The sequence below is a fragment of the Gasterosteus aculeatus genome, chromosome Y (genome assembly GCF_964276395.1).
Source record: "Gasterosteus aculeatus chromosome Y, fGasAcu3.hap1.1, whole genome shotgun sequence".
Lineage (NCBI taxonomy): Eukaryota > Metazoa > Chordata > Actinopteri > Perciformes > Gasterosteidae > Gasterosteus > Gasterosteus aculeatus.
In genome coordinates this window covers 10663220-10685469 of record NC_135709.1, presented here as the reverse complement: position 1 = coordinate 10685469, position 22250 = coordinate 10663220, and the positions used below count along the sequence as shown (strand labels likewise).

The 22250-nt window shown below is 44.5% G+C and overlaps 1 pseudogene across 1 annotated transcript; it reads right to left on the bottom strand.

Moving 5' to 3' along the window:
- Positions 1 to 444: 444 nt before the first annotated feature.
- On the bottom strand, positions 445 to 22041 carry LOC120812545 (DNA topoisomerase 1-like; annotated as a pseudogene). The gene is made up of 14 exons (XR_013454906.1): positions 21673 to 22041; positions 20441 to 20558; positions 18589 to 18711; positions 18298 to 18484; positions 17765 to 17909; positions 16433 to 16576; positions 15880 to 16044; positions 9318 to 9386; positions 2683 to 2789; positions 2607 to 2616; positions 2177 to 2302; positions 1928 to 2032; positions 1320 to 1465; positions 445 to 795 (listed from the first exon to the last, which is right to left on the bottom strand). The product of XR_013454906.1 is annotated as a DNA topoisomerase 1-like (transcript).
- Between the last annotated feature and the right edge of the window lie 209 nt (positions 22042 to 22250).

Genomic DNA, 22250 nt, shown 5'->3' with positions numbered 1-22250 from the left:
TACAGCAGCGACCCAGAGCTCATCTCTCTGCCCTCATACACTTAATTAGCGGGGGGCTGATGGGGACAGTTAAGCACCTGTGCCGAGGTTCAACCTGCACTTGGCGTTGCACACCAGGCCAGAGGAACCTCCAGCCCAACCAACTTGGCGCAGTGATCATCTGAAGTTTGTTTCAGCACTGTTGCTACCAAGCTGTGGGATGCGTCCCAAGTTCCACAGATTCTCTTCTATTAAAGCTATTTAATACAATGCTTTCCGTCTTGTATCACACAAGTATTTGGCCAGGTGGGTTTAAGGATAGACACAACTCCTAGGTGCTAATCGTTTTCCTAAGCCAAAGTTGAATTTGATCTTGCAAACTATCTGAAATGTTTCAGTGTTGCATGTTGGTAGTCTAGATTGTTTTAGATGTATTGAAATGAAGTTTGTTACTAGGCTGGGAAATTTGCTGTTGTGAATAATATGTTAACCATTTAATGTGAACTGAATTAGGTAGAATGGCTTCAAAAAAGAGTCACATGACTTCAAACAAAATTTACAGAGCAAATGACCAACAGAATTAAGTGCCAAAAGCCTTAAACATAATTTAGCAGTAAGCAAAGCATGTTATACAATGTAAGGAAGTAGAAAATCGGTAGTGGACATTTTATGAATGCAATATTAAAGTTTTGTATGTATTATTAATTACAAAGTTAGAACTCAAAGTCGTCCTCCGTCATGTTGATGGCCCAGGCAAATTGGTCCCTTTACCCCTTATTGTATATATTTTCTATTCGTACCTCCATGTTCTTGCACCTGAACAAATGGAAAAACAAAGTTAAAACCACGAGCTAATCTTGTTACCGGTCCCAAATATTCGCAATAAAAAAAATAAAAAAAAGGGGATACTGATAAAATCGATACAAACTAACCAGAAAATTAATCATAATAAAAGCCCTATATGTTGACAACTTAAATAATCTATTTCTATGGACATTGGTGTGTTGGATAAACAAGCAGTTATGAATAATTAATAGATTCAAACAACTGTATTTATGCCCAAGAGTGAAATATTTTATATTAAGCCGGAAACGAAGTTCTGCTAATGCAGATATGTGTTGTGGAACATGCAGAAGCATCCTGCTCTCCATCAGAACGTGCTGTAGTTTTTCCAGACAGACTGGTAAGTCATGTGAGTCACGTATTTACATTTTGATCTGATGCACGCGGGTGACTGCGAGGCTTAACACCAAGTGAAAGAGAAACTGCATCACAAAACCCCAGTTAAGCCCGTGTTCTCGACGAGGCCTTGAGGAGCCCGCGTGGTAATGGTCACTCACCAGGCCACGCTGATGCGTGGGTCCAGGTAGCTGACCTTTGAGGTACCAAGTGCAATCTGTTTGTTTTCCTCTTTGTTTATCGCCTGGACATCCAACTTCAGCAGCTTCTCCTTGCAGCACCGCACCGCTGCCTTCTTGTCCACGACCTGACTGATGGAAATCACACGTTTGTTTTTTTTCTTCTGTTAATGGGAGTTCTTTCCACATTGTCATCCGTGTGCAGGCCAGTTCAGAACGTGTTGTGTGCTGGCGAAAACAAAAAAAGGCCACGCATGTACAAACGGCAGAACAGTGACAGTTACAACAACCCTGTGTTGTAACAAATGGCTTAGAGTTGTCCCTGAAGGACCTCGACATGCCTGCCACAGAAACTAGCGTTCCCACCCTGTGCCACACACTGCAACGTACCGCTAACAAAAAGAACAAGGACACACAAAGAGTAAAAAGGACGGCAGCGGAGACGCCAACACAACTCCCTGACAGCTTGAGTGAGGCTCATTATTCACCGTGGAGCAGTTTCCCCCGTTTGGAGGCACCTAAACCTGCCCGTTAACTTTCCATTGGTACTCGTTATTGTAATGGTTTTGTCCACAGCACTACGATGACACGTACGTCTGCAGCTTGGGGTCCGAGCTGCCTTTGGTCTTCGCCTCCTTCTTGGCATGTTTGAGCTCCGTCTTTAAGAGTGCCAGATATTTCTTCTGATCATCAATCTGGATGAAGCACACGTGGATATGGTTAAAATGTGGAACACTTTCAGATTGCGCTGGAAATGTTATGAAAACTGTTATGGTGACATACTGTGATGAAACGTGAATGTGATGAACGACCGATAAATTACGTAGACGTCTTCTTACCTTGGCCTGGAGGTTAGCCATAGACTGCTCGAAGGTCTTTGGCAGCGCCCGCTTGTGGTTACACAGAATGGCAACTGCTCTGTTTGCCTTGTTGTAGCACAGCAGCTTCTCCTGCTCATTGTCAGACTCTGTGAGGGGAGAGTTATTTATATTTTTAAGAGGTAAATCTCACAACAACACAAAGATATTTAATAATTCTGTGTCACTTTTACATTTCATTTCATTTATTCAGATCACTATAAGCGTCAGCTAATGTTCCTGGGGTCCACACAACACAGTGGCAATCCATAGATGAGGAGAGCGTGTGAGAAACCGTCAGAGGAAGCCCGATAAGAGTGAGGCAGAGAGTCACAGCGCGCAGTAATAAGGTGCTCCCGGAACAGTGGTCTGGTCGTACGACAGAAGGCTGTAGCATCAAAACATTAAAAACTTTCCTGCTGCTTTGGAATACGAGACGGTGTCGTTTGTGGCGTCATGTTAAACCGCTATTCGCGTGTGATACTCACTGCTCTTTGAGCTGCTCCTGTAATGTGATGGAAGCGTTGTACGTCCTGAAGACCCTGGCGGTCAGACTGGTCATTAGAGAGCTCAGGTGCTTGTTCAGCATGATAGTCTGCAACGGATTAATGGGGAGGGGAGCGAGGGAAGGCCGAGACAACACATTCACATTATTCACATCAGTGCGCAGCGAACCCCACCAAACCGAGCCGCTGCCACCGGGTGGCACTGCACCTCTGCAGTGTTTCAAGCGTCACTGACCGCCATTAGAGCGGAGAGTTAAAAGAACTCAAAGTACCATTTCTCCTCTGACATTTCTGTAGGTATTAGAAACAGAGCTTGCATAGTCAACGGTCGGATAGCCATTAGTTCCCGTTAAATGGTTGCAGCTTCAACAGAATGGGGAAGAGATTATACAGAGTAAACAGTGAGAGAGCTCACACACACATAAACACACAGACTCGAAAGCGAGCGCGTGCATTTCTAAACACAGTCGAAAGAGCACAGACGCAGAGAATTGAACATCCAGATGAGCGCTCAGCTGTGGCAGCCGAATCATCATCATCATTCGGATGATTCTGGGGAGGATTACAATAATGATGAGGTTGGTTTAATCAGAGCAGGGTCAGGAACCGGCTGTTGGGGGACGGAAGGGAGAGGGAGAGGGAGTGGGGGGGGCACACAGACTTGTGTGAAGACTTGTGTTTCCCTGCAGGATCCTGTTAGAGAAATGGTGAGCACCTTACACCCTAACCCCTCCCTCTGCCTGCTGTTTTGTGTGCACACAAAAAGGTGCACAAAGATGTTATTCACTACAAATCGGGCCTTACGGTGAACAATGAATGCTTGCAGGTATCATATACAGGTCACATTAATGGCGCGTTTCCACCGAGCGGTACGGTACGAGTCGGGTCGGTAGGGGTCGGGTCTGTTAACCATGATTTGGCGAGCGTTTCCACCGCCAACAGTACCCTTACTTGATAGGCGTGGTGTATTCCAGAAAGTAGTGATAATGTCACTTGATAGGTGTGGTGTATTCCAGAAAGTAGTGATAACGTCACTTGATAGGCGTGGTATATGACGGAAAGTAGATTGACGTCATTCGATCGCGCGAAAACTGAAAGCTAACCGCAAACAACAATGGAGGACATACAGCCGATCCTGTTCTTGCTTCTCGATATGTGGCTGTTTGTCACGAGGAGACGATAATCTTTGTTTGAGCAAAGGCTACATGCTGCAAGGAAAAACACAGGGGAAAAATACAGGCGAATTCGGGAAGTTTTAAGGAGCTGGGATGAGATAGACAACCGCGTGAGTCAAGACAAGGCAAGACAAACACGACGGCGCAAGAGGGTAAGCTTGAGCTATGTCATGTATTAATGTATTTCGTCTTATGTGCTAACTATATTCTTATGAATTAAATAATCCTAAACTGAAAAGTACAATAAGCCCTGCCTGTGAAACCAGATTTTAACTGTGCTAACTGTAAACTACAGTCTGTCCATTATTTACGCACTATGAAGGTTACTTATTAAGATTATTAAACTCTCACATGAATGTGTTGATTCCTGATATTATTTCAAGTGCAATACTAGTTGTGGTTAATGATTGATTATTTTGAGAAAATAGTTATATCTTTAAGCTAGTTTTTCTTTGTGCTTTAATGACACCAAAGTTCCCTCTCTGGTGCAGTATATTAGATATTTTAACAAATGTATATATTCTTTCGTGTCCAAGGGTAACACAACACAATGTTTGTAATACTTTATATAATACTTTATGTATTTTTTCATCTGGCGTATGATAGTTGCCCTAATAATTAAATGACTTGAACACACCCACCGTCACTGTGACATTGTTTTAACCTTAACATTGCTTTGTATTTTCTAGATAATAAATCTGTTGCAAAATCAGCGCGGCAGACCAACCATTTGGACTTTCAGCCGCTCAAATGACTGGTGGGATGTGATCGTTCCAGGATTCACACACATACAGTGGGTGCACAACTTCAGGATGTCTGAAGAAACATTTATATTCCTTTGTGCCATGGTGCTTCCAGCAATGGAAAAGCAGGACACAAACTACAGAATATGTGTTCCCGTAAAGAAAAGAGTTGCCATTGCACTATGGAAGCTTGCAACCAACGGCGACTACAGAAATATTTCCCATCTTTTTGTGTCGGTGCGTCCAGGAATTCTGCAAGGCCGCTAGCAATTTGTTAGTTCCAGAACAGATACGTTTTCCTGACCAGCAGCAGTTTAAAGAGATGGCAGCCTACTTTGAGGACCGGTAGGGGCTTCCGCAGTGTGTTGGTCACACATACCCATAATAGCCCCAAAGGAATACCACTTCCATTCCATTCCATCATCCTGCAAGAAGTAGTTGACGGAAAAGGACTATTTTGGAGTGCATTTGCTGGAATGGCTGGAAGTTTGCATGATGCACGGGTTCTGAGACTCTCTACATTGTGTGAGTTAGTCGAGTGTGGAAGCCTCTACCCGGCTTACACAAGAAACATCAGTGGGGTAAATGCTGGCTTTTATGTGCTAGGAGACTCTGCCTACCATTTGCAGAATTGGCTCCTAAAACCATTCCCTGACAATGGCCGGCTGACAGCAGAACAACTGACCTACAACAAAAAAGTGTGCAGGGCTCGGGTGGTGGTGGAAAATGCTTTTGGGAGACTCAAAGGAAGGTGGCGGTGCCTTATGAAGAGGAATGACAGCGACATCAAATTGGTGAAGTCCATGGTGTTGACTTGTTGTGCTCTGCACAATCATTGTGAAGGGCATGGAGAGGATTACCAGCACGAATTGGATACACCTATTGCGGCGGAGCCTGTGGTTCCACAGGCACAGGGCGCAGAGGAGGAGGGCAGGGATGTACGCGAGGGTCTAATGCGTTATTTGAATAGTTAAATCTGTTGTACACCTGTATAAATGTTTAGTTTTGATTTTATTGAAAATGAATAAATGCTTTTTACTTTTACCCTGCCTCTTCATATTTTGTGAAATATTTTTGCCGCTGCATCTTAGGTAGATGGTGTTGAAATATGAGGTATAATTCATTTTGGGTAGCTATATCAAATGGACAATCTGGTGAAAATGACCTCGTGAGGGACGTGAGTGTTGATATAATGGAAGACATCGGTGGGCTCCGAGGTAGCATGCTAGCATTAGCAGATCAAATCGATCAACATGGGTTTTCTGCAGATACGATTTTGACACATAGAGGGGTTTTTGGAAATACTAGGGCGGATAAGTGCTCTTCAAGATGTATACATATACAACGAAGTTTTAAATTGTTTAAGACTGATTGAGCACCGCATGCGTGTGGAAGAGGTCCAAGTTGAAGAAGTCAACATTAGCGCTGGTACTACAAGCACAGGTGCTGGACGCCTGCCTCTGGGTATTCCTGGCGACAAGCTGGCTAACTTTGTGTTGTCCGGTCTATCAATTCGAGAAATCCAATATCCAGGAATATCCAAAGGCGGGCATCCAGCACCTGAAAAACTGAAAAATGGCATTATGAAATAAAAGACTCTGGAAATGAAAAGTGACATTATGAAATAAAAGACTCTGGAAATGAAAAGTGGCATTATGAAATAAAAGACTCTGGAAATGAAAAGTGGCATTATGAAATAAAAGTACCATGAAATGAAAAGTGGCATTGTGAAATAATAAAGTACCATGAAATAATTAAATGTATTTAATATTTATTGCATTATGAAATAAAAGTACCATGAAATAATTAAATGTATTTAATATTTATGTATTTATTGCCTCATTTATTCATTTCATGATGTATTTCAAATGCATATTTCATGTATTTACGTATTTAATCATTTATTTAATTTTGACTAAAATGGCATTCCATACTTTAGTACCAAACAACTGTGCCAGGTACCCCAACGGAAGGGTACCCAAAAAGTGGTACGGTACGGGTCGGATTTTTGGTACTATTCTCAACTTTTGGCAGTGGAGACACAAATAAAAGGGTACCGACCCGTACCGCTCGGTGGAAACGCACCATAAACTGAAACTTTAGTGCATTGTGTACACCAATGAACAATAGAAACTGAACGGTGTTCAGCGTTTCAGTTGGGCGGACACAAAGAGCCGATTTGACACTGAAAGGTGTCACTGAAAGGTCAAAGGTTCACCTTGCGGTGACCATTGTGTTGTCTGTTGAAATATTTCGATGTAATTGTCATAATTACGACATGAATAAGTTAAAAACATTTGGTGAGGTCACTGTGACCTTTGACCACCAAATTCTAAACCAGTCCGACCCAGTGGACGTCTGGGGGCCAATTTGTAGAAATGCGCTCAGAAATACATTTTTTTTCAAGGTCTGTCAGTTTCTTCTCACACTACATTCGGTGTCACTCTCTAAATACGCCACTTTGTTGAAAATAAAGAGATATCTTTTCCACTGTGAAAATAAAGGTGAGGATACATATATCTATTTTGCATTTTAGAGTTACACCGTTCTAGTTTGTTCAATTTGCATTAACCCCCCTCAGTAGCTCTCAGTACAAAACACCACCTCAAGCTGGTTTTGCTCCGACCACCAGAGGCTGCGAAGTCGTTGAACTCTGCAACTCACTTCCCTTAAACCACTCTGCAGCTCCGCCTCTCATCCTGCGTCACTCTCCATTTCCAGATGGCCCCTCTCCTCCTCCTTCTCCTTCTCCTCCTCTACGGCCACTCTCTTCCTCCTCTTCCTCTTCCTCCTCAAGGCCTTTACAGCTGCTGCCTGGTTGTCAAGTCCATCACTTGCTTTCTCCTTCCCTCCCTCTCTCTCCAACCTTCTCTCTCCTCACCTGAAGCAGCTGTCACACTCCTATGGCTCCGTCTACTCCCTAACACACTCACACACACTCACACACCCACACACCCAGACACACACATCCCAGACATACACACCCCACACACACACCTCACCTCACTCTCTCAGTGGCCTGGCCTTTGCGGGTGCCAATCAGGCCTGCCCACAGTGGCCATTAACATTTCACCTCCAACAGGCCCTGACATTTCTTGACACACTGGAGGGCAGAGAGCGGCGGCGTCGCACACCTTCCCTCAGTTGCTGCATCTCCTCATCTCCCCCTCTCAATTCTGTCCCATCTGGCGTCTTCCTTGCCCGCCCCCCACCTGTCAGTCTTAAAATATAGACACAAGGCTGTCTCCCAGACTAACCCGCTCTTATCTGCATCTCTTTCTTGCCCAGTTTCTGCTGCAGAGTGACCGCCCACGCGCTGAAGCCGTCGTCCGGTTTCCACTCTGAGGAAACCCGTTTATCAGGGGATCCCCAGGCGGGATGATGGTTAGCCTGAGGCGCGGTCTCAAGTCGACAGCTTATGCTGCTGTTTGTATAAAAGGGCCGGAGCGCCGCCTGCCATAAGCTAATAACCATGTGTTCTGCTGCCGCAGATTTTCTAGTGCTGAAATTCATCTGCCAGGCATGTTCATTCTCAATTTCCACTTTAATTTAATTTGTATCTGCCGAGGTCCATTCCTTCTCTTTAGAAACTCTGTTCCTGTTTCAAAGACTCTTCCCCTTTTCTTCAATTAACCTCTTTCATCTTCTCACACTGATGAAAGGCTCATTCAATCTCATCCCCCTACGCCTCACAATTCAGTCCCTGCCTGTCCTTTACAGCAGCCTGCTGTAGCCAGGACACATAAAAGAAAGAAAATAATGTTTCACCGTGTTTTTAGACCTTCTCTCCTCAAATCAGGAATCAGAAATCAGGAATCAGGAAACATTTATTAGCCAAAATATGTCAAACATACAAGGAATTTGTCTAGGCGGTTAGTGCGTGACAGTAGACAGACAAGACAACAGTGCACAAGTAATAAAATAAAGTGGAATGAAATGCTAATGCAATGGGTTAGTAGAATAAGGCTAAGGCTATGGGTTAGTATAAAACAAGGGAATAAAGTTAAAAAAATTTAAATATTAAAAAGTTAAAAAGAAAAATATTAAGCATAAAGTGCACTAACGAAGCAGCCGCGATCTTTTTAGCTCGCTTCAGAGACCTGGAAGCGAACAAGTCCTGCAGGGACGGCAGATTGCAGCCGATCACCCTCTCTGCAGAGCGGATGACCCGCTGAAGCCTGCCCTTGTCCTTGGCTGTGGCTGCAGCGTACCAGACGGTGATGGAGGAGCAGAGGATGGACTCGATGATGGCCGTGTAGAAGTGGACCATGATCGTCTTTGGCAGGTTGAATTTCTTCAGCTGCCTCAGAACAACCTCTGCTGAGCCTTCTTTGTGATGGAGCTGATGTTCAGCTCCCACTTGAGGTCCTGGGTGATGATGGAGCCCAGGAAACGGAAGGAATCCACAATAGTGACGGGGGAGTCACACAGGGTCCAGGTTGTTCTGGCTGCACCACGACACCAGATGGTCAGACTCCCACCTGTAGGCGGACTCGTCCCCACCAGAGATTAGTCCAATGAGGGTGGTGTCATCCGCAAACTTCAGGAGCTTGACGGACTGGTGGCTGGAGGTGCAGCTGTTGGTGTACAGGGAGAAGAGCAGAGCAAATATTACACACCTTAGGAGAGTGCCTCACTGTTATAAAAAAATGTATTAAAATTGAATTAAAAATAAATGTTAGTAGTTGGAGGTACTCACGTTCAGCCTGTCAAAGAGTTCATCCCCAGGATTTTTGTCCTCCAGGAACATATTAAGATTCTTAAAAACCTGAAAAGACGCACATACAAATTGCATAATTTGTATCGTAGAAAACTGTCAGTTACCACAAATCAAATCACCCACATTACAGTGTGTTACAACTAAGGCAATTTGTGCATCCATCTCAAACCCTGTTTGTATGAGCTAAAAATTGCATCCAATGTCTGAGTACATTCATTGTAAAAAGTGATGGTGACTTTAAAAGGTGAGCTTACTGGTCAGAACTAAAAACACCAACAACTACACTCTTACACAAACGCATCTCAATTAGCAATGTTAAAGACAAAAGGGCCTTGAGTCAGACTTTTTTCGTCCATCTTGGGAAACTGTATCCATTACATGTGACATTTCCAGCTTCTGCAGCTGCACCGGTCCCCTTGTAACCTTGTAAAATATGCAAGGCCCCAATTAACAGCAGATGTGTTGCTTTACAGAAACACACAGACCGATTTGTGGGGCGGAACGGCGTTCCCCACGGCATACAATCTGAAAAGAATATAAAAGGAGCGCTTTTGGGATGGAAAATGGGAATCGGTGTCGGCCTATAAGTCCCAGAGCAGGAGAGGAACCAAAGTAAAGCTTGTATAATTGATGTGATTTACACACAATGCATGTATGCATCTGCAGGTGTACACACACTGGGGCTAGTTAATAAAGTAATTCGGTGCAGCTGGTTTACAAATTGAGAAATAAGTAGGCATTTGTTTCAAACAATAGAGACACACACGGGGTGCTAATTAGTCACTGTGTGGCGTAATTGTGAAAGGTGCATTAGAAATGGCTTAGTAACCCTTTTGGCTACTTCCTATTCCTGCTGAGAATCAATGACTTGACTTTCCACTTAATTACATACGGAGCATTCGGCTTCGGCGTTCCGGATTATGCAAAAGCTTTGCTCATCTGTATGGCCGGGTCCCCCGTAGCACCCTACGTTCTCTGCATGCAAAATGTTTGCAGAAGCCACAAATTGTACTAACTGTACATGTGAGGCAAATGTATTAGACAAATTATTAGATTTAATGATGGCTGGAAATGGAAATCCACTTCCTTCCACGTTTGTTCCATTATTAAATTCCAAGTGACATTTAGCGGCAATCTCACTGATTTCCTTGGGAATAGTCGATGCCAAAATATGCAAGGGAGTAATTATTTCTAGCTAATGTGTTGCTTTTGAATGCACTCATTTGAATAATTATACATTCTGCCAAGAAAGAAAACACTCTGGCTGTCAGGTGCTAACATTTCTTTTTCCCATCTCTGGAACAGAAGATAGCATGGGCTGGGACCAGAGGAGGGGCTGGAAATCTACATATGCATACATACACTCACACAAATGTGACAGCTGTTGGACAGATTGCAACGACTGAGCACGATAAAATTAAATAACAAAATAAAGTTTCCAGACACATTTGGTTTTCCTGGCTGACCTGCTCACTACGGTACGCGTCGACGTGTACTGTATCACCCACAACTGGCAAGCGTGGAAACAGTATTTAATTACGTTCTGGTTTAAAATGAACCCTGGTGGCAGTATTTCCACCGGGGCATTAGTGTAAGCAGTGAAGACACCTGACAGCATGAAGCCAGGCCAGGTTTTGGAAGGCCAGGAGTTTAGGCTGTTCTTTACAACTCCGAATATCAGTTAAAGTTACAACTACATACTGTGAGGATGTCACAACCGAGGGAATCCTGGAATTAGGAGGCAGGCAAGCGAGACTTGGTCCAGGTAAAAAATATGTTTTCTTTATTTGTAAAAAATAAGGAAGTTTCCTTTACAGGTCTGATTAAAACAGATAAACAAACCAAACCAAACTGAAGAAACCTAATCATCACCTCATCTGACATCAGCCCTCAGCTACACATGTTCCACCATCTCTCCCCAACAGTCAATGTCCTTCACCTTTATAGCGCCGTCAATCAATGTGCACAGGTGACACCCATTATGACAATCCACCAGATGATGTCACTGCTGACATCATCCCCTGCACAAATACTAGGCCTCACTGCCTGCCCTCTCTAGCCTCCAGCACACCTGCAGAGCATGGCAAGCATTCAGCCCACGTACCATCATGGGGACAAAGGTGAGTTGTCACCCACTTTGTCACACATACAAAAACTAGACACAAAAATGGATAAAAAATGTTCCTTGTCCACACACTGTCTCCCCCCACGGAAGCCCTGCAGGGGACAAAGTGTTTTTCTACGATGCTCTGCCCCCTCAAACAATCCTCCAGACTGAGACTACTGGAGGGGGACGTGACACACACAAGCCGACGGCAATTAGCTGAACTGAAGTTGACATGTTTTGCTGACCGAGACTGTAAAGTTCAAATTGAAAAAACAGCCGTGGTTTAAGAAAAGAACAAGGGATAGACCTGTTCTATACGACCGGCAACCTTAAATGGCTTCTGATAGAAAAAAAAAGATTAAGAAAATAAATTACTTGAGAACAGAAGAGGGTTTCGGGGGGCAGGGAACCAATTTAATTTTAGGGAAAACACTGGATGGCATCAGTGCCGGGACGCTAGGACGGCAATAAAATCACTATTATTATCAATTTCTCTGTTAATTAGTTAACATTATATTCTTTGGATCACGAATGAAGACAATCACAAGTTATGTGAGCCCAAACCTAAAAGCTATGTAACAACGTAGACAACAAGCAGGGCTAATGAGGAAAGAAAAAGGATCAAAGCGGATTCAACAAACTGTTCCCAGCCATTGTCAGGAAACATTTATTAGCCAGAATATGTCAAACATACAAGGAATTTGTCTTGGCGGTTAGTGCGCGACAGTAGACAGACAAGACAACAGTGCACAGGTAATAAAATAAAGTGGAATGAAATGCTAATGCAATGGGTTAGTAAGAATAAGGCTAAGGCTATGGGTTAGTATAAAACAGGGGAATAAAGTTAAACAAATTTTAAATATTAAAAAGTTGAAAAATATTAAGCATAAAGTGCACTAACAAACAAGTAACAGACAAGAGACAAAGTGACAAAGTGATGAATTGCAGTTAAAGTGACATGTGCAGTATGAGGGGGAGTGACCGGTGGAGTGTTATAGTCAGGCGGTGGGGGACCGGGCTCTGTTGATGAGCCCGACTGCCGACGGGAAGAAACTGTTCGTGTGGCGGGAGGTCGTAGTCCTGATGGACCTCAGCCTCCTGCCAGATGGAAGGGGCACAAACAGTTTATGTCCGGGGTGGGAGGGGTCGGCCGCGATCTTTTTAGCTCGCTTCAGAGACCTGGAAGCGAACAAGTCCTCCAGGGACGGCAGATTGCAACCGATCACCCTCTCTGCAGAGCGGATGACACGCTGAAGCCTGCCCTTGTCCTTGGCTGTGGCTGCAGCGTACCAGACGGTGATGGAGGAGCAGAGTATGGACTCGATGATGGCCGTGTAGAAGTGGACCATCATCGTCTTTGGCAGGTTGAGTTTCTTCAGCTGCCTCAGGAAGAACAACCTCTGCTGAGCCTTCTTGGTGATGGAGCTGATGTTCAGCTCCCACTTGAGGTCCTGGGTGATGATGGAGCCCAGGAAACGGAAGGAATCCACAATAGTGACGGGGGAGTCACACAGGGTGATGGGGGAGGGTGGGGCTCTGTTCCACCTGAAATCCACAACCATCTCCACTGTCTTTAGAGCGTTGAGCTCCAGGTTGTTCTGGCTGCACCACGACACCAGATGGTCAGACTCCCACCTGTAGGCGGACTCGTCCCCACCAGAGATTAGTCCAATGAGGGTGGTGTCATCCGCAAACTTCAGGAGCTTGACGGACTGATGACTGGAGTTGCAGCTGTTGGTGTACAGGGAGAAGAGCAGAGGGGAAAGAACGCAGCCTTGGGGGGAACCGGTGCTGATGGTCCGAGAGGCTGAGACATGTTTCCCCAGCTTCACGTGCTGCTTCCTGTCAGACAGGAAGTCTGTGATCCACTTGCAGGTGGAGTCGGGCACGTGCAGCTGGGAGAGTTTGTCCTGCAGCAGAGACGGGATGATGGTGTTGAAAGCAGAGCTGAAGTCCACAAACAGGATCCTGGCGTAGGTTCCTGGCGAGTCCAGATGCTGGAGGATGTAGTGGAGGGCCATGTTGACAGCATCGTCCACAGACCTGCGAACTGCAGAGGGTCCAGGAGGGGGTCGGTGAGGGACTTCAGGTGGGACAGGACTAGCCGTTCAAAAGACTTCATGACTACAGAGGTCAGGGCGACGGGCCTGTAGTCATTGAGTCCTGTGATCCTGGGCTTCTTGGGGACAGGGATGATGGTGGAGGCCTTGAAGCAGGCTGGTACGTGGCATGTCTCCAGGGAGGTGTTGAAGATGTCAGTGAACACCGGAGACAGCTGGTCAGCACAATGCTTCAGGGAGTGAGGGGAAACGGAGTCCGGACCGGCTGCCTTACGGGGATTTAGTCTTCTAAAGAGCCGGTTAACATCTCTCTCCAGAATAGACAGGGTCGTTGCTGGTGGGGGAGGGGAAGGTGATAAATGATGAAGAGGCGTGAGCACCTGATGGGCTGGGGGAGGGAGGGGAGGGGGACTGCAGCAGGTTGGTGGAGCTGTGGGGGATGGGATCAGGACATTGTCTTTCAAATCTGCAGTAGAACTCATTGAGCTCGTCTGCCAGGCGGAGGTCATTCATGGAGTGGGGGGTTTTTGGCTTGTAGTTGGTGAGGTGTTTGAGGCCTCTCCAAACCGAAGCAGAGTCACTTGCTGAGAACTGTTGTTGGAGTTTCTCAGAGTACAGTCGTTTAGCGTCTCTCACCGCCTTGCTAAACTTGTATTTTGCCTCTGTGTACAAGTCTTTGTCCCCGCTCCTAAATGCCTGATCCTTCTGCAGGCGTAGTGTTCTGAGTTCCGTTGTGAACCAGGGTTTGTCGTTGTTGTAACTCACCCTGGTGCATGATGGTACACAGCTGTCCTCACAGAAGCCGATGTAGGAAGTTACAGCCTCTGTGAACTCATCCAGACTGTCAGTAGCAGTCCTGAAAACATCCCAGTCAGAAGCAGTGCAGTCAAAGCACGCCCGAAGATCCTCCAGCGCCTCACTGGTCCACTTCTTGAATTCCCTCACCACAGGTTTGCAGAGCTTTAGTTTCTGCCTGTATGCAGGAATCAGATGGACCATGACGTGGTCAGAGTGTCCCAGTGCAGCACGAGGGACGGCGTGATAAGCCCTGCTGACTGTGGTGTAGCAGTGATCCAGAGTGTTCTCCTCTCTGGTGGGGCATTTAATAAACTGTCTGTATTTAGGGAGTTCATGGGTGAGATTTCCTTTGTTAAAGTCCCCGAGGACAATAACTAAAGAGTCCGGGTTGGTCCGCTCCACACGCCGTATCTGGTCGGCGAGTGTCCGCTGAGCCTCGTGCACGTTGCCCGCCGGCGGCATGTAAACACCGACCAGGATGAATGAAGCGAACTCACGGGGGGAATAAAAGGGTTTGCAGTTGACGAAAAAAGTTTCCAGATCAGGAGAACAGTCTTGTAGGATCACCGTTACGTCGTTGCACCAGCTGTTGTTGAAGTAGAAGCAGATTCCTCCACCCTTTGTCTTGCCGGAGAGCTCCGTGTCGCGGTCCGCTCGGAGCAGCTGGAAGCCCGCCAGCTGGAGCGCGGAGTCCGGTATCGATCCGCAGAGCCACGTCTCCGTGAAGCACAAGACGGAGGATGTAGAGAAGTCTCTGTCTCTCCTCATCAGCAGCTGAATTTCGCCCAGTTTGTTGCACAGTGAACGCACGTTGGAGAGAAAGATGCCTGGCAGCGGAGTGCGAGAACCACGCCTGCGGAGTCTCACCAGCGAGCCGGCCCGTTTTCCTCTCCTACGGCGTCTCACCGCGTGACGAAAGGTGAACGCACCTTTGACTAGAATGTCCAGTAATTCCACGGAAGAAAGCAGGAAAGTTGGAAGTAACTCCGCTGGAGTTGTTCTACGGATGTTCAAGAGCTCATCTCTGGTGAAAGAGCTCCGGGAATCGCAGCAGCAAACGTAATTAACAACAAAAACAACAAAAAACGAAGCGCACCGAAGCACCGAGGCGGCCATCAACGGCGCCATCTTGGATTGTGGCGCAATGAGAGACCGTCTCACACAAAGCAGAAGACTGATGCTTCCGAAAGGCTACAAAGCACCGCCCATGTAGTACAACTATTAAGTTTCACCACCCTATTAAAACCACACTATGATGTACAATTCACCAACATGTAACCCCAGAGAAGCAGCCTGCAGCAGAGGGACGGACGGGCAAATTAAAGCACTGCAGGAACCCCACAGCTGTGCCTAGAGGACACGTCTCTCGGTGCCTCTCTGCTGCAGGCTCGGTGCACGTCACGTATGCGTGGAAGTGACCTTCTCCGCATGGACATCTGCCAAAACCAAATGGGCATAAAACCTAGATCATCATTATGAAATACTTTGGTTTGGGAAAATATTCCTTATGTCACCTCAGCTTGTTATAAACAGTTTGGATTTCAAGGCAGGAGAGCAGGGATGAGTGTGTTGGTACCTTCTTGATGACGGAGACCTTATTGTAGTAGCGGATGCTATCTTTACCCAGGAAGTCTAACTCCACCACATACTTGTTGCCTTCCAACTTCTTGTGAAGCGAGCAGCAACCGACTGTGTCTGCCGTCTCTCCCTCCTCCTTCTCATTTCCAGCTCTCAGTGCCAGCTTTTTATTTGGGGGGGGGGTGACGAAAACACAGGGATAAAATGCATAAATGTACATCACTCAAGAGCAAATGAGCGCCAAGCATTTACTCGTTAGACAAAAGACACAAGATGGAAACCCAAAGTCAACACACCGAGGCAGAGTTGGAAAAAAGTCTTGGCACGAGTCCGAAGCGGTCACAAACTGATCTATTGCTTCACTAAATGCAGGACGATGTCATTAGCGCGCGGGGTGGCGAAAAGGCCACCAAGACACATCGCCTTTAACATCACGTGGCATCAGACCTCCGCACTAAGGGGCAAGTTTGTGAGCCCAAGAGCAGTTTTTCTGTAGCGCTGGTGTTTTAACATGTGAGAAACCTGGCACGCTGGTAGTCTCGGAAGCTGACCTTGTCTATGAAGTAGAGGGCCACTGCTCTTTGACGTGTGACCATATCTTCGGATTTGAGATCCTGGAGGTACTGGTTACGGATGTCGTCAACACACAACTTCAGCTTCCGGGCCATCTCGTATTTCTCCCAGTCCTTCTCTCCCTGTGCAGGACGGAAAGAAAGGAAACAAGGTGGAAGACGAGTGGTTTAAAAAGCTTCTGATCAGTCATTTAAATGGCATCGTGACATGAATGCATGCTGCCATATCACACATCGACACAACTGTATTGACAAAATCGTCCATGCCTGTGTCACTGGCTGCCGTGTACATCGGGAGATGGGACTAAAGACATAATTAAATCCACCATTGCCGAATAGGCGCACATATTGTCATGGAGACTAACGGCGGAATAACTTAACCTTCACACATGAAAGACAAGGAAAAGAGAAATCATGGAAGAGGGTGAAAATGAGAGGGCAAAATAATGGCAAGATGTCGCACACATCATACGAGTAAAATTTCCCATTTACGCTCCAAACAAAGCCGTGATGGCATTTTAATATTTTAGAAACAAAAGAAATATTTGGACTTAATCTAATACACAACAGTTTGGTCTTTATGGACATGACAAAGATGCAGGATACAGATCTAATGTCAGATTCATGGTTCTGGTCTGAATAGGAATGCAAGACCCTGATTCAAAACCAAAAGGGTTCAAAATGGCCTTTCTTTGCGGTTAAAGGTTTTGGCAGGATTATTGGTTGATTGACAAACTTTTGTCAGACACTAATATATATATACTGTCTCACAAAATGAAAAAAAGACAACTAGTGGTTAAAAACGATAGCGCTGCAATAGAATCACTATCTCAACTCCCGGCTGGTTTGATTGACAGACAGTTTATCCAATAACCAAACAGGTAGGTTTGCAAAATTCCGGGAGTATTAGAAGTCGGAAACTTTCCATGGAAACTAATTGGAATATATGGGAATAAATTGAGACATTTTGGGGTAACTGGATTTAATTTGTCATAAATGATAAAACAAAATGTTGTTTTGTCGTAAGCAGACATGCATAAAAAACATTTTTAATCCAAAGTTTTTACTTAATCCATTGGTAAGTAGAACTGTATTCTATCATTGAACAACAAAACATGGATTTAGAATATAATAGTGCATTTCCTATGATCACCCCCCAAAAACTATTTTCATTTCCTGTTTTTCTCTGGTTATTGGTGTTGTTAACCCATGGTGGTTTGATAGTGGAACAGGAATAGGGCCTGGGCAAATAAAGCTTAGCGATTTGTCAAAAAAAACAAGCTTTAATCTTGTTAAGATTGATCTTGTTACCTTGAGTTTGGAGTTGGCACTCAGCATGATGTATTTAGTGACGCCCTGGATGTTCTCGGTCCAGCTCGCCAGCCATGTTACAGTGTTGTCATGGCGAACCTGCTTCCAGCTGTGACCAGCAGGCGGCGCGGGAACTCGGGATTCGCTGTCGATTACGGGGAGAACTCAACACGGAATCTGTGTGTGCGTGGTTTTTTTTTTGTGTGTTGCTTTAACATTCCATATTTTTGAAGATCCCTAAAGCAAATAATCACACATTCAAAATCCAAACATTGCACCGTAGGAGCTCCCATTGCCTGTGCAGCTGTCAACATGGAGACACATTGCTTCATATCAAGAAACACGGTGACGTTTTGCAAAGATCTCGGGATTGAAGGCTTTTAAAAACACTGGGAGTTCGCAACACATGGTTTAACACTAGGTTTTTCGCAGCTATGGCTCATGGCAGTATTAGCAAATCCAGCTTTTTCGTGCATCGCTACGCCGTCACACACCCTTCCGTGGATACTGTGGTCGTCTTGCCTCCCTCTCACCTGCTGCAGTTGATGGTGACGTCCTCTGGTTGGATCTTCTTCTTCAGCATTCCCTTCTTGGGATGCCCGCCTCGACCGCGGAACAGCCCTGAGGCTCAATCTTGAAGTTGCCAATGCGCTCTATGTGGTGGTCCAGCAGACAGTAGTCATATTCCTCCAAGATCTTCTGGTTGGCCTCTTTCAAGGCCTAATGCAGAAATGATCCATCTTGAACATCTACAGGCACTAACGGGAAGAATCGTATGACACGAAAGCTGTGGCACAGAAAAAAGAAAAGCAAAAAAACACTACCAGTTTCTCCGCTATGGTGGAGTTTTTCTTGGCCTCCACCGTGGCTTTGTGCATGGCATGGATCTCCCGGAAGTCACATTTGTCCAGATCTGTAATCAGCAATCTCTCCTCATCGGCCATTTCCTGAGCAAACACAAAACAGATGCTCACGTTTATTCCCTTCTAGAGTTACTTAAGTTATATCTGCATTAAAGCACGGGTAGCTTTAAAAGATGAAAGAAAATCTGAAAATCAATCACAAGCAATTTTTATTAACAATAAATTTCTTCGGGTGGTTTAATGGATTAAATAGATACAATAAGAAAATATAATAAGTAGAACAATAGAACAAATTCAAAGGAGACGACCACGATCGAAGCAGATTAGGAACCCTGAGCTTAATTACTCATCTTTGTGGAGGAAGAACAGACAGAAGAGAAACGGTCTTGTTATAAAAGGCCGCAGCGTAGATCATTTCCCTCCGAAGAGGGAAAGACACTATGGTACGCTGAAGGGCGCAACATTCTCCCAAAAGGAGAGATCACTAACACAGCGATCCCGTGGAGGCTTTGTTCTGACAAACGCACAAAGCGCACACACACACACACCTCTCTCCATGCAAATATGACAGAACAGACATGCAGTCAGTATCCGTGTCCGAGGATGACTGACACACCACTGTGGGCAGACACCGAGGGGCAGTAGAGCGAGGAAGAGTTTTTCCGGGTATAATAACACTTTAATTGGATTTGTTCGTAAGCAACGGAGCTACTTGTCGAGATTAGCATATCAATGCCTTCACAAAAATTTTCAAGTGCATTGAGCACTAAGCAGCGCTAAATTAATTCTGCATATGACACACGGATTTCTTTGTACGTAAGTATCCTGACGGAACGCAGGGCACAGATACCAGTCTACACTTTAGAACACAAAGCTGGAATTTAAACAAATCATAGAGCACTTGGATGCCATCTGTAGTTTAAGCCATGACCAGCACAAAACTAGACTAGAGTTGAGTCATCGGTGTGATAGCATCAGTAGAACGACAGCTGAGTCGACATTCAGGAATCTGTCAAAACCATTGCAAAGCATTTAACTGTAAAGGCCTTGTTTTCAATCAAATGTCAACTTATGGGATAAAGGTGTTTAGTGATGTGAGATTTTTGTTCAATACGATATTTTTTGCTTTAGATTATAATAAAAACTATTGTTTTCTTTTATTGTTTTCTTTTGCTTCCTCTGTGTTTCATCAGATCAAACAAAAAACATCCTAGAAATCTGCTTGGGAAATATGTCACGCGGGACAGGCACATGTAATTAGTCAATTTTCAAAATAAAAAACATTTTTCAGTAGTCAAATGACCAAAAAAAATCAAATATTAATTCTATCCGTGGTGCGGCCCGGGAACCAAATGCCCCAAATACCGGTCCGTGGGCGGTTGTGTACCACTTATGGGTTTTGCAACATATATATCTTTCCATAGATATGCAATATATCGATATATGTCTAAAAAAGGTTATGGTCCGTTCTGGGAACCTAAAAAAGTCAAAACGTTTAGTTCAGGGAACTAGAGGATTGAATACCCTAAATGGATTAGAACTTCAGTTTAGGAAATTATCAGCTTGTTTATTGCTTTAATGTCGTTTTCAACATTTCAATCTATTTTCTAAATAGTTCTTAAATGTCCTTTTCTTTTGTCTTGTGTTTTGATGCTTTAATTAGTTTTATGTAAACACTTAAATTTGCGTTGCCTTTTTAATGAAAAGTTATTTTCTTTCTTACAGCAATATTGTCAGTAGGGGCATTTCAATACCACACAACCTTATCAGCCTCCTCGCAAAACTGACAAAATATCCAAGACTCTGGCTTTACCTTCCTCCAATCGTTAAAGAAGTTAGCCTGGAACACCTCCTCGAAGGTGTACTCATGGTCCAACATCCGGCCAAAGAAAACCGCCACCTCTTCAGCGGCCGGGCTCAGCTTCACATACCTGCACCCAGACAATACAAGCTCAAGTTCAACACCACAATACAACGCAGACCTCTCTGTCCTAATTTACATGCTACAAAAACACAAAGACACACACATCCCAGATCTAAATGCCACACGCTGCGGCAGAACAGCCACCTGAGCTCCTCTGGCGTCCCGTCAGAGTAAAGCACGGATCGACAGCCGAGGACTAAGATCTACATTCAGCCCCGCTACGAAGAGTGAGACACAAACGAGTACATGGAACTAATGGATCTAACGGACTCCCTGCAGGACAGTTAAACGCTGTACTGGTTGTCAATCAGCGTTGGACCCAATGAACACCGTTATCGGTCAGTCAATTCTTGCCTAGATACATAGCAGATAAAAACTAATATTTGTTCCCCCGCTTACAGCAGTCTGCGTTGCGGCAATTAATTTTTCTGTAATTTGCTATTAGTGTGTAATGAGAAAAGAAAAGGAAGTCTAACTTTAAGGATTTGAATTGTGCTATAATCCTATTAAATAAATCGGCCAAAAAAACACCCTGAATACACCGTAGCCTATGCAAACTAATAAAATAAAGGCCCAGCCTTGAAGAGCGCGTCTCTACACACAAACAGTGAATGGGAAGAACTAGTCATTCATGTTAATGCATGGTGCGCACAATACATTATTACATGACATTTGGAGGGTATTTGCGTATAATGAAAATTAAATAAATTGGGATATTACAGATTTAGACATTTGATTACGGATTAAGGCGATAGTCTGCCATTATTTAACTCTAAAAGGTCTCAACGGTCTTTCAACTTAAAGTCTGTATATTGGGTGCATTGAGCAGTTGTCGCTTTGATTATTTGCCAACATATATTTATTTGTGTGACTACTACTGCCTCCCCAATTTATTTAGTGATCTTTACTGTCATTTTGACGGTTTTCCATATGGATTTTTAGTGGTACAACTTTCAGCTTTTATTTGTAATCCATGGAGCATTAACTTGATATGAGGCAAACCAGACAAGAAAAAGTATGTAGAGCTTGAAATGTATTAATTTACTTTGGTTTGAAAGGTACCGAAAGAATTTAAAATGATAGTCATGAGTAAAGACTGACGTTCAACTTCCCCGCTAAACTGACCATCATAAAAGAAGTCAACGTTGTCTAGCAGAGGCTGTAGTCGGGAGGGAAATAGGGTCCGTTGTGTTCCAGAAACTTCCATTTCACCCCATCTTCATACTTCTTCTCCTCCCACCTTCCCTGTGTAGTTAGTGCACGCGTCCAGGTCAGTGTCTGCAGGAAAATATAAATCAAAATACTAGAGCAGCATTTCCAAACCATCTCCAGCAACTCTGCTGCTCCTCCTCCTGCTTTTGGATCTCCAGCAGTCTTGCCGCCGTCATAGCACGTTTTGTCCTCCTTATTCTCCTTTTCCCAACCTCCTTTTCTTCTTTTTCTGCACTTTCCTTCTTTGACCGGCCGGTTCCAAGAACACAGACAGAATAGTTACAGCTAACAACACAGGAAAAAAATTAAAAGTGAGTACAATTACCAAATGTCAATATTCATACACAAATGTTATCTTATAAAAAATGTATCCAAAATTTCCCTCTTGAGGGATCAATAAAGTATCTATCTATCTATCTATCTATCTATCTATCTATCTATCTATCTATCTATCTATCTAATAATGTTAAATGGGCTTACATTTCTG